This window comes from Schistocerca nitens, chromosome 5, assembly GCF_023898315.1.
Source record: "Schistocerca nitens isolate TAMUIC-IGC-003100 chromosome 5, iqSchNite1.1, whole genome shotgun sequence".
NCBI lineage: Eukaryota > Metazoa > Arthropoda > Insecta > Orthoptera > Acrididae > Schistocerca > Schistocerca nitens.
The window spans coordinates 627,380,142-627,393,939 of record NC_064618.1 but is presented as its reverse complement, the minus strand read 5'-3'; the positions used below and the strand labels follow the sequence as shown (position 1 = coordinate 627,393,939).

General features: G+C 37.9%; 1 protein-coding gene across 7 annotated transcripts in view; it reads right to left on the bottom strand.

The window, feature by feature from the left end:
* Window positions 1–714: 714 nt before the first annotated feature.
* Window positions 715–13,798, bottom strand: part of LOC126259291 (transmembrane and coiled-coil domains protein 2) — a 181,141-nt gene continuing 168,057 nt past the window's right edge. For 6 of the 7 annotated variants that reach the window (XM_049955951.1, XM_049955952.1, XM_049955945.1 and 3 more), the window contains one exon: window positions 715–6,257. The gene's annotated coding sequence lies outside the window, so the exon portion shown is untranslated. Of the gene's footprint in view, window positions 6,276–13,798 lie in introns of all 7 variants that reach the window. The other variant, XM_049955946.1, reaches the window with a different exon arrangement.

The window sequence follows — 13,798 nt, the reverse complement described above, 5'->3', positions numbered from 1 at the left end:
TCTCTTTCTTTCTTTCTTTCTTTACATTTTTTTTTTTTTTTATTTGAATGAAAAATCCAAAAACCTCAATTCAGTTACATCATGACTTTTTAAGCACCCTGATATAGATATAAGTAGCTAGATCACATGAAGCAGACTACTGTACTGCTTTCATTAGAACAGTGCAGGAGATACAAAAGGAGATAGAACGCAAAGGTTCTGGTGGTGCACCACCCAGTCCTAATCTACTTGAAAACCTTGAGCGAATTTGCCATGCTTGATGTCTCCACCTGAGTAGTCTTTCACACCGAACAATGTTATGCCCTCAGTTTCCAAAAGACTAAGAAGTGTTTTGGAACTGACTGCTTGGCACTATTACCTTCTTTTATGATTTTCGTTGTACATCTTTATTCTTTTCAACGTATCAGATTTGAGTTATAAACATTGAATCTGTTATTTTGTGGCCGAGACGTGAGTGCTTCACTGTAGTGTGGTACAGTGATGTCTGCCATGGATAGGTGTTTGAGCTACATGTCATAACTGCATACACTGAAAGTTGTGTTATTCACAGTAGTGGGATTCGTTGGGGTATCCACCACTTTGAGTGATTACTGGGTGTGCTTCACCATACTATACAGGCGATACACAACTGCTAGTAAATCTTACCATTAAAATCATTCTGGAACCTTGCAGTTATTTCGGTGTTAAAAATTGATGACAAACTGTACACATAAATAATAATGACAATGTTATTTTTTCCTACAGGTTTCAGTTTTATACATATCCACAATGTAGGTCTTGAGATATTATATAACACATCACCCAATCTTACAACATTTTGTGTTTAGCCACAGTACAGCCCCTGAATATAAAAATATATAAAAGCATGTTTGCCGTACAAGGTGCATTAGCATTTTATTTTTCTATTTTCAATTTGTCACAATAAATTAGAAGGCATAAAAAATTTTTCTGGGCTGTAGCATCAGTATAGGTGCCTTTTTCTACAACTAAAACTGATTTTTGTGTTCCGTTGACAGTGAATACAATAAATCTGTAACCAAGTTATAATTCCGAAAAGAAATGATGCATATGTGTTAGAAATTGCATCTTGCAACACTGACTTCTAAATTATTCTTACTTACAAACACATAAAAATGGGTTTATAAATAAAATAAGAAAAATATAAAATGACTTGTCTTACACCTAGAAAGAACAAAATTATCAAACACATCAAGGGAAGGGAACAAAAGGGAAGGTGGACTGAAAGATTTGGGGGGGGGGGGGGGGGCGGAGCAGGGCTGCGTGAGGAGGCAGAGAGCAGAACAATATTTAGCGAGAGGGGGAAAAAGTATCTGTCTACAGATACTAATGTGAAATTGTAGCATGGATCAGAAACAAGTATTAAAGGGTGCTCATGAAGTGCACCCCATCACTATGGCCCATGTTTTTTCTTCTGACATTTTACAATTTCTGTTGATATTGAAAGCACATTTATACAGTTTTACACACTAACAAATAAGAAAAGTGTTGTATAACATTTAGTTTATATAAATTTAAAACTAGCAGTTCCAGTAAATAAATAACTGCTACACAGTAGCAAGTGTTGAAACGTGATTTTAAGGCATCAATTCCATGAGTAAAGAAATACGTCATTTAATGATAGTATAATACAAAAAAAGGAAAAAATAACAACATTTATATTTGTCAGAACATTTATCAGGTGGAAATTCTTATTTTTCCAATACATCATACTGCAGTATAGAGTGGCCAAAATATCTTGACAAGATTAAGAAAAAAGGCAAAACTACATATGAAATTATGTTTCACTGGTATTTAAAATTGTCAAGTGATTTTAATTTTTTTTTTTTTTAATTTGAAATAATGTATCAATATATAACTAAATCTTTGCCTGTTGAAAGGGATCACAATATGATGCTTTTGGACTGCATATCAAAATGAACTGTAGAAGAAATATGAATGAAGTTAAAGACAGGCATTTCCTTATGCACACTGACACAGTTGACATTATGATGACTACAATTATAGTAAATGTTCCAACATGCCTCCTTGTGTAACTGAAATTAGTTCAATTTCACACTGGACACTGCACACAGCACAATACCAGCCTGAAAAGTCTATAATTCTAACATAAACCATTTAATGCACCACTGTAATTTAATTAATTGCATAATATATCCACTGTATGAAGATAAGATGCAAAAATACATCAGATTCTGTATTGTAATCCTCATAAAAATTAAGGTAAATCTCTTAGTTTTATGTGAATAATTGAAATTAACAGCAGACTGGAAAGTTTTCTTTTTAAAGTGAGGCTCTAAATACTTTTAGTTGAGAAAAATTGGAAAACACACACACACACACACACACACACACACACATATTCACTGGGAAGCATGCTAGTATTATGAAGACTGTGTGGGAGGAAGTTTGCCTAAGGTCTGTATGACATGTTGCACAAAATAACAGGAATAATGCCACAAAACAATAACAACAATGATAATAGTAAAAACACAATTACAATAAACAACAGAGCAGTTAAAATGAAATTTGATGAAGTCTGTAACTTAAGATGGCATAAGCAGGTAATACTGTACTACTGATCTAGTGCTCTGAAATGCACAACCAATAAAGCTAAATTTTTTTCTTTTCTTTTTTTTACAGACATGTTGCATGAAGAAATTACATAATCAAACTGAAATTTTAATTATCTGTTTGAATCAATTACCCCAATCTGGAACCTATATTACTACTATTATCTTTTCTTCTGAAAACTAAGCTGCAATAAATCATTTAGTTTTCCCCAACACACTCACAGTATCAAATATTTCTGAAACCTTCTAAAGTAATTTGAGAGGCTTTGATAGCAGAAAGACCACAAAATTAAAGATTTGAAAAATATACTGGTTATTCAAACTAATATCTAAACTTTTCAGTTAATAAAACCAACCAAATGTGGTTGGTGACATAAAAGTGTTACTGAAATATGTTCTGAAATTGGACGAAGTTTAGTAGCGTACCAAACTACAGTGTACTTGTACAAACACAGACAAACTTTAATCAAACACAAAAATACTGGGGAAGGGAGGGGTGGTAAATGGTCTTGTTCTTTCGTTCTATCATACGTAAGAAATCAGACTGATAAGAGGAACTCTTTTATTTTCCCCACCTGCCAACACACAATTTCATAAAATGTCATGAGCAACATTTGCTAGCCAAATATATACATTTTAAATACAGTATCAAAATCCTGAAACATTATGAAACAGACGGATAAAATATTTATATCAGTGATAACTGAATAGTCACACAATGCATGTATTTTGCACTGCATTTACAGAAACTGGTATTCATGTACCTTTTTTCCTCTTTCAGTTTAGTTCTGGCAGACTGCCTGTGAGAGACTGATGCAGTTACGTTGTTTATTTACATTAATGAATCAAGATTAGGTCTCTTCATTCAATTTTTCCATTTAGAATTCAATGTATGCCATGGAGTTCCAAAGCCGTTAATATATTTTTATCTTGCTTTATGCTTTTAAGTCATACAGCTGCATTTCTCTCTGCATTTTTCAGAAGCAAACTTGATACTGTTTTTGTCAATACAATTTAAGGAAATTTATTAGGTGAGTATTTCTGAAGCAATTTCTCAATGTTATGAAAAATACTGGATGTGCTAAGGACAGGTAATTGGTCTTAAAGACTACAAACCTAAAAATCAATCCATACTTAGGAGATCTCTTCTCCATCATCCACATAACTTACCCTGTTATTCTTGATTTATTTGTGACATAAAAGTACAATTCCTGCTTTGCTACTGCCCGTACACCAGCTAAACAACTCAACACTACAACTTAATTCACAGAAAACAATTTCATGGAAATTTGTTGAAGATACCAGAGCGAGAGTTGCTCCTCACCGTGCCAACAGAGAGCGTAGTCAATCAAACCGGTATATTTTATGAGGCATCTGTGATTTGTCTGTTTATTCAGCACCAAGCTCCATGGGGTAGGGGTATTAAAATGCCTGTATTCTACCCTTAATAAAATGTTTAAAATGTGCGTTAGTCTAAAACTTTTTTGAGCAACTTGCTTTCATGACTTATTCTTTGGTAGAAATGTATAATGTTGATATACATGGTTAAATGCTTTTAAATAAAGTGGGGACATACAGTTTCATTAATATGTGCATCTAAATTACTACAATACAAAATACACTTTATGTAAACCATACATGTTTCAATGGAAACTGAGATGAACAAAATAATACTGTCATAACTTTCCAATTTTGATCACCTCTAAGTTCAGAAAATCTGTAGACTTATTTAGTTAGGTATACCATATTGTTTGTTAACTACCTGCACTGTAGTGGTCTTTATTAATCCTTAACAATTTTCCAAATGTATAAATGAAAACAGTGCCTTTTTAGAGAAGCATAAGACATGCCTAGCCAGACAAATAATACAAATAACGGTTTATTTGTGGGCAACAGGGCCCATAAAACAAGAAATTATTTAAAGATTAACAAACATTGACTTTTACAAAATATCAGTAATCATCAAAAACTAAAATCATAACATGGACGTGTATAGCATACTTTAAAAATCTCAGCTAATAAGGAGAAATAAGAAAGGAAAATAGTTTAGCATGATGCTAATGCAGTCATTTTTCATTTTGCACATTTTTCCTTCCTTTTCTTAATTTAACAGGAAGAGATGGATCATACTTTAAAAATCTCAGCTAATAAGGAGAAATAAGAAAGGAAAATAGTTTAGCATGATGCTAATGCAGTCATTTTTCATTTTGCACATTTTTCCTTCCTTTTCTTAATTTAACAGGAAGAGATGGATCAGTTCCCCAAATTAAAAAATTTCTCTCTTAATGTGCTGCCATAAGCTGTATCCTGATTCCACTTCAATGAAAATATATTTATGTTTGAATTATAGTGTATCAATTCCAGAATTTTCAAGCACTTACTGGCAATGATTCATTCTTTTATCCATAACTCAGAAGTAACAGAATCTCTCAACACTATTATAAAAGAAACACAAAAATTGAAGTCAGCCAGTTGATGTTACAAGTACCAATATCTTAACAAAAATACAGTGTTGGATGAAGTCTGAAAATCTGAGATAGCACATGTTTGATAGACAACTATTCCTTTACACAACAAAGCAAACAGGGAGTATAATATATTAAACACTTAACACTTTATGCCATGATACAGATATATCATATGTCTTCCAAACTAGTTATGTGCAAGGGCCACCAAAATACAAGTCACAGAAAATTCACAGCCAGTGATGCTACTGAAGCAATTCCAAATGCCTACAGAGGCCCAAGGGAGCTGGAGGGGTGGGGCAGAAGGGTTCCACCAAATTTAAGACAAGACATTTAAATAGTATGTGCAATAAAGTTCTAAAATATTCTCACACACCAAACACACACAACTCTCTCTCTCATCTCTCTCTCTCTCTCTCTCTCTCTCTCTCTCTCTCTCGCACGCACGCACGCACACACATGCGCGCGCACGCACGCACGCACGCGCGCGCACACACACACACACACACACACACACACACACACACACACACTATCAAGAATCATATATTTTCTAAGTAGAGTATAATAACTAAATAAAAAATACACAGATAAATATTTAAATAATTGAACACGTTTTACAATCAATCTGGTTTCACTACTTAAATACCTTTTAAGCTTTTAAAACTTCATTCACTGAAGGTGTAGCAATAGCAACAGAATGTGCTTTGTGTAATTTTTACTGCATAAAGTGTTAAACTTATTTAACGAGATTCACTTATACAGAGAAAGCCATTGTATTATTTATCACATTGCTTTAAACTGAAAGACTGCTTTTAATACTCTTCATTTATCTGAATGTTCACTTTTGCTGACTGCCAAGTGACCACATGAAAACAATTCAGCTTCCACTGCAAATACTATAGAAAATTATAGGAGATCAATTTCAATGGTTCACACACACACACACACACACACACACACACACACACACACACTAAAGAATAATTAAAAATTCTTAAAAATGTGCATATCTTTACATAATGACACACAAAAATATAGTATGTACACTCAGTCACACAAACAGCCAGACTCTTCAAACTAAGCAAGCATAGTGTGATGCAATGCAGTACTATTCCTCTGACTGTCCAGATGCAAACATCGACAATCCTCCATCGTAGCACCAGTGAGGGCGAAAAGCAGCAAGTGAGGTGCTGCTGGTCTGGAAGGGAGGAAAACACTATTAAAAATAGAAAAAACTGCATAAGTTAACGATAAAAACCAATAGTTTTTACTGGTAAAGCTGAATGATTTTTCATTCTTTCTAGTCAATAAAATGGTACACTTATGCAGTAAACAAGTTACCTAAAGTGAAACAAGTAACTGTAAGACAGAGAGGTCATTCAAATAAAAGAATGTCACAGTTGCAGTCAAAAACAGTCAGTATCAGAGAAATAATGAACTACGTACTATCCAAGCTTCGGTGTTATGGAGAAAGATGATGAGTTTTCCAGACATGTTATGACTTGTCTTCATTTTTATAATATTAGAACTCTTAACAGAATGACTAAATATCTAAAGGCTGGAGTTGTTGTTTGCAAGTGTAGACTTCAGCAGCTCTAGCTGCTTTCAATTAAATTCTCCTTGAAATGTGACGTCGTTCTGTGGTGTTGGAAAACATGCCACTTTGTTTCGGCTGGTGGCCTCCAAAATTGTGGCAGTGCATTTAACTTCTCCTGTACCAATCACCACAAGATTTCAGTGTAATATTATTTCATTTTGAATTTTTACCCCTCTATTCCTTTTCCCATATCACTTTCTAATAGTTTAATGAAGCGGAGTGAAAGTTCACATGCCAAACTATGACAGCCCAGTTCTTAATTATGTGCCTGTACAGTAAAACATTCAGTACCTCCACTATAAAGTGATTGTCTTTCATTGTTCATGTAACGGCTTCTCACCCACTCATGCTTTTCCAGTGTGGTATTATCTTTAATTTACTTTCTCAACAGATGGCTTGATTTGTTGAGTGGAAACTGACATCTACTCAAGCTCCATGAAGAGTAGACCTGAAGATACTTTGTAGGCTGTGAGCAGTTACACACAGTGTTATTGATCCCAGGGTACATGTTCTGACAGGACAATCTCAGTTTCTACTTACCAGATTAATGCTGATCTCAATGCTTCAAATTATGAATTTCAATTCAGCCTGTTCTCTGCTGTCTTCTCATTTATATTTACATCATATAGGACTAACATGTAATCTAAAACTTATGACTCATTATGTGGCTGGTGACTAGCAATATCAGAATCGTTTGCAACTATAGTAAACCTCCAGGTCATATAGATGCATATGGCCCCAGAAACCTTTTAAGACCTCAAACACCTATGATGTATATATGCAGACTGGAGCAACAAACGAATATCTGTTCAATGCCAAGATTCAAACCCGGGTCTCCTGCTCACTAGGAAGATGTGCTAAGCACCATGCCACCTTGGCATGGTGTACTGAGGAGGGAGATGTGCTATGATAGTCTGCGCAGTTGTGCTTACTGGTTCGCGCATCCGCCTAGTGAGCAGGGGACCTGGGTTTGAATTCAAGCATTGGTACAAATTTTCATTCATCACTTCAATCTGCTTATGTAAGTCCTAAATAATACCATAGATTTCACAATAATGACTTTTTTTTGTTTGTTATGGTTTTAGGGTGCAAAACTGCTACGGTCATTAGCATCCAGTCTGTGACTTAGGAAATGGTAAAAAAAAAACCAAACAGGAAACCAGCAGCAATGGGAGCAAAACTCAAAAAAAAGTGTGAAAACTAAAAACAGAAGCAAAGCTTAAAAAACCACTAGAGAAGGGGGGTTGTTTGTCCCCAAAAAGAGCTTCAAATGACTGGCATCATCTCACTGACACTAATAAACTCAAGAAAGCGATCGGCTGATCGCGTGTCATCTGCTAAAAGGGAAGATATATCAGGCGACAGCTGTAGACGGGCGCATAACAGAGTAAAATAGGGGCACTCAAGTAAAAGGTGTCTCACCGTCCACAGTTGAGAGCAGTGGGAACAAAGGGGAGGAGGATCGTCACTTAAAAGATGTTGATGGCTAAAAAGACAGTGCCCTATCCGGAGTCTAGTTAAAATTACCTCCTCCCTACAACGACGAGTTCGGGAGGAAGAGGTCCAAGCACAGGGAAGGGCTTTCACGTCCCGCAATATATTATTGGAAAGTGTCGACCAATGTGCATGCCATAGAAGAGTAACATGACGACATGAAACACATTGTAGATCGGCTGAAGGGAACCGTGCGAACAACAGGCTGAAGAAGAGACTGCAGCCTTGGCCCCTATATCGGCCGCCTCGTTTCCACGGATACCAATATGTCCTGGGATGCAGAGGAACACCACAGACACCCCCCCCCCCCCCCAATGTGGAGCAAGTGGAGGCGGTCCTGAATCCGGTGGACCAGAGGGTGGACAGGGTAGAGAGCTTGGAGACTGAGGAGAGAGCTGAGCGAATCTGAGCATATAATATACTCTATCCACTAATGGCGATGGATGTATTGGACAGCCTGGAGAAGAGCGTCAAGCTCCGCAATAAAAACCGAACACTGGTCGGGAAGCCGAAATCGATTAGGGGTGTCGCCAACAATATAGCCACTCCCAACACAAAATGATGTTTTTGAGCCATCAGTGTAAATAAATGTGGCATTCTCCATTTGTGCACATAGAGCAGCAAATGCCTGATGATAAACAAGAGAAGGGGTACCATCCTTGGGAAACTGACAAAGGTCACGGAGCAGGCAGGTGCGGGGCCGGAGCCAAGGCAGTGCAGTACCCCAAGTTGTCAAGCAAGTTTTAGGAAAGTGGGAGGGAAGAGAACGTACCAGTTGACAGAAGCGGACTCCTGTAGTAGTAGAGAGGAAGGGCGGCCTGCATAGCCTAAATCCAAGTTGTTGTTGTTGTTGTTGTTGTTGTAGTCTTCAGTCCTGAGACAGGTTTGTTGCAGCTCTCCACGCTACTCTATCCTGAGCAAGCTTCTTCATCTCCCAGTACTTACTGCAACCTACATCCTTCTGAATCTGCTTAATGCATTCATCTCTTGGTCTCCGTCTACGATTTTTACCCTCCATGCTGCCCTCCAATGCTAAATTTGTGATCCCTTGATGCCTCAAAACATGTCCTACCAACCGATCCCTTCTTCTAGTCAAGTTGTGCCACAAACTTCTCTTCTCCCCAATCCTATTCAATACCTCCTCATTAGTTACGTGATCTACCCATCTAATCTTCAGCATTCTTCTGTAGCGCCACATTTCGAAAGCTTCTATTCTCTTCTTGTCCAAACTATTTATCGTCCATGTTTCACTTCCATACATGGCTACACTCCATACAAATACTTTCAGAAACGACTTCCTGACACTTAAATCTATACTCAATGTTAACAAATTTCTCTTCCTCAGAAACGCTTTCCTTGCCATTGCCAGTCTACATTTTATATCCTCTCTACTTTGACCATCATCAGTTATTTTTCTCCCCAAATAGCAAAACTCTTTTACTACTTTAAGTGTCTCATTTCCTAATCTAATTCCCTCAGCATCACCCGATTTAATTTGACTACATTCCATTATCCTCGTTTTGCTTTTGTTGATGTTCATCTTATATCCTCCTTTCAAGACACTGTCCATTCCGTTCAACTGCTCTTCCAAGTCCTTTGCTGTCTCTGACAGAATTACAATGTCATCAGCGAACCTCAAAGTTTTTATTTCTTCTCCATGGATTTTAATACCTACTCCGAATTTTTCTTTTGTTTCCTTTACTGCTTGCTCAATATACAGATTGAATAACATCGGGGGGAGGCTACAACCCTGTCTCACTCCCTTCCCAACCACTGCTTCCCTTTCATGCCCCTCGATTCTTATAACTGCCATCTGGTTTCTGTACAAATTGTAAATAGCCTTTCTCTCCCTGTATTTTACCCCTGCCAACTTAAGAATTTGAAAGAGTATTCCAGTTAACATTGTCAAAAGCTTTCTCTAAGTCTACAAATGCTAGAAACGTAGGTTTGCCTTTCCTTAATTTTTCTTCTAAGATAAGCTGTAAGGTCAGTATTGTCTCACATGTTCCAATATTTCTACGGAATCCTAACTAATCTTCCCCAAGGTTGGCTTCTACTAGTTTTTCCATTCGTCTGTAAAGAATTCATGTTAGTATTTTGCAGCTGTGGCTAATTAAACTGATTGTTTGGTAATTTTCACATCTGTCAACACCTGCTTTTTTTGGGATTGAAATTATTATATTCTTGAAGTCTGAGGGTATTTCGCCTGTCTCATACATGTTGCTCACCAGATGGTAGAGTTTTATCAGGACTGGCTCTCCCAAGGCCGTCAGTAGTTCTAAAGGAATGTTGTCTACTCCCGGGGCCTTGTTTGGACTCAGGTCTTTCAGTGCTCTGTCAAACCCTTCACGCAGTATTGTATCTCCCATTTCGTCTTCATCTACATTCTCTTCCATTTCCATAATATTGTCCTCAAGTATGTCGCCCTTGTATAGACCCTCTATATACTCCTTCCACCTTTCTGCTTTTCCTTCATTGCTTAGAACTGGGTTTCCATCAGAGCTCTTGACATTCATACAAGTGGTTCTCTTTTCCAAGGGGGCGTCGAAAAAATGTCATGGGCCGGATTAGCAGGTGTGGAAGATAAATGGCTAGCATAATGACTCAGAAGGACAGCTCGCTGATTGGACAGCGGAGGTTCAGCAGTCTCAGCATAAAGGCTTTCCATAGGGCTGGTGTAAAAAGCTCTAGACGCTAAACGTAATCCACGGTGGCGGACAGAGTCGTGACGCCGAAGGATAGACAGCTGAGCAGAGGAATAAACTATGCTTCCATAGTCCAATTTCAAGCGCACTAAGGCGTGATAGAGGCAGAGAAGGACCCCCCCCCACACACACACACACAATTAACACAGCACTATTTTTTATTCTGTATACGCATTCCTCAGCAGAGTTGGGGCCTGCTCGGGTGAAATCAGGATATTATTCTGTAGGGCACATCGACCACTTTCCGGCCTCCAGTGTCCTGATGATGAACCTGGCAAGGAGGGTGTCCTGGGGTAGGTGGGGTGGGGGTGGGGGGAAGAGATACTGTCTATCTTCCTTCCTTCTTCAGGTCCAACACACTGATTCTAATTTTTTCACTTTCTTACTTCTCAACTTGAGAACCAAGTCTGATTTCCTTCTTGCCATATTCCTATGTCTCCATCATTGAGACCCTTCCTAGTTGCCATGTCAACAGAAATATTCATTGTGGAGAGATTATAAAGTTTACCTCAGTGACCTGGACAAGGAACAGTGCGCACGGAGGCGCGCGCCTGCCCGCCCGCCCGCCCGCGCACACACACGTGCACACACACACACACACACACACACACACACACACACACACACACACAGTGTACAATCATGCACATGATCTCAAGCAGATGTGGGTAAATATCATACGAACAAAATAGTTCTCCTCCCCCCCCCCCCCCCCCAGAATAATCCAAAGACAAGAGTGACAAGCTAAGATGTAGAGTAAATGGTTTTGGAGGAGAGTAGCGACAGGAAGAACCATCAGGCAGGACAACTGTCCTGATAAAATCAGGAGTCTGTAAGAGTCTGGTGGGGGATGTACAGAGAGGAAAAAGTAAATCAGCAGGAAGAAGTAGTGGAGCACTCAAAATAATAGTGAAGAAGCTGTGTTTTGCACTTGATGGGAGTTTATGGAAAAGTTACCACAGAGAAGGGAACTTATACGAGTTTTGGGTGGACTCAAGGAAGGGTGGACCCCAACTACTTTATGGCAAGAGAGGTAAAAAAAAAAAAGTTAGCGAGGCTATGAATTTAGAGGAAACAGTACTCGACCCCTGGAAGGGCAGTGTTGAGAAATGTTGTAGAGTATTATTATTTGCATAAGGATAGAGACCCTGAATAAGAGAGCATTTCCTATAGACTGATTAAAAAGAATTATTTAAGTTAAGTAATTTACCTGTTTCTGAGGATGCAATGTAATCTCAGAGTGTTCTGATGGTTGATTCTAGAATTATAGATAATATTTATCTTCTCCAAGACAGAGATTTTTGTGATAATGTGTAATGAAATGTGTGTTAATGATAAAACCAACAACAAAGAAACACTTACCGCAGTGAAAAACTGGAAGTGATAGTGAAGCTATTGTGTGTAATTATGTAACGCTTGCATAATAATTAAAGATGAATGTGCGGTCAAGACATCTTTTCTCTTCTGGAAATAGATATTCTGAGAAGAGGCTAATGCTGTCACAAATACCATGATATCTGCATTTTCAGCAGTGAAGACAAAACTATGAAGTGGTGTGGAAGAAAGCTTTCCATGAAATCTAAGAACATGGGATGTTAAAGATAATAAATGTATTGTAATTGTTAATTAACGAGTTGAATATCAGATCTGTTATGTATGTAGTAAAGAGAGGCAGTATGCGAGTTAGTGGTTGTCCCCATTTATCATGTACCGAGTTGTAATTCTGAAGATGATAAAAGAAGGTGAATTGAATCTCACTTCTTATTAATGTGGTGGCGTGAATGAGAACAGCTTTATCTGCAGCCTTGAGGCAAATTCTGAATTAAGTTGGAGGAAGAAGGCACACAGGTTCAGGGTACAGACTAGTCAGACCCTGATTCATAATACTTAACAGTGACTGAATATTCAGTAGGCAACATTCATTGTACATAAAAGGAGCGTTCAGGTAACAACTTATTTAAGCATTTGGTGCATGAGATGAAGTATGTTGAAAAGTGCAGCTCACTGGGAAAGTTAACCCTCCCACTCTTCTGGAAATAGATATAAGAGGCTAATGCTGTCACAAATACCATGACATCTGCATTTTCAGCAGTGAAGATAGAACTATCAACACCAACAGACTCTGATATAATGTCTTTCATTATAGTCACAGATGTTTTATTTTCTGCTTAACCACAATGCCTCTGCCGGCATTTCAGTCATCAGTATTAAGATGAAGTTCCCTTTGTTGGTGCCACTGGATAAAAGAAAAATAATTGTGAGACCAATTGTTGTTCTAGAGAAGACATATTTTGTGGACAAGTGCAGTAAATCATGGCATGATTGTTTTGGTACTTCGGTAATGAATACCCACTATGGTGTACCAATGTGTCCAAAACTCTAATTTGGATGTGATGAATTGATATTGTGGTGAACGACATATATTGACTGCAAGAATCAGATGTTCCACGCTATGAACGCATCTCTGTGTCTTAAGGAACGAAAGATTTGTTTTAGGGACTCTTTGAGAAGGAAATGGAGAGATCGGATGTGTGAGAAGAGGGGAGGGTGTGTATTGTTGAGACACGCCATTACGGTATATAGTGAATGTTCAAATAGTTTTTTGAACGAAATAAAATCCAGTAAATAACATCAAGTATTCAAGGCACATATATCTCCATACCATAATTAGTTAATTATCATGGTACAGATATTACAAGATGTAGATCGCTCGGAGGTGAAGTTTGGAATGATAGTGTGAACCTGCATTTTCCACAGTCAGAATTCGTTGAGAAATTACCTCCAAATTAATAAATTTTAACTTACTAAATCTTTGGACCTATCTTCCAGACTCATAAAACAACATAGCACACAGTTGTGCCGAACGATCTTCCTGGTGAGTAAAGGCTTTAGAGATTTCAGGCGCAGCAGATAACGACGAGGAATTTCTGCGAGATTACCGCT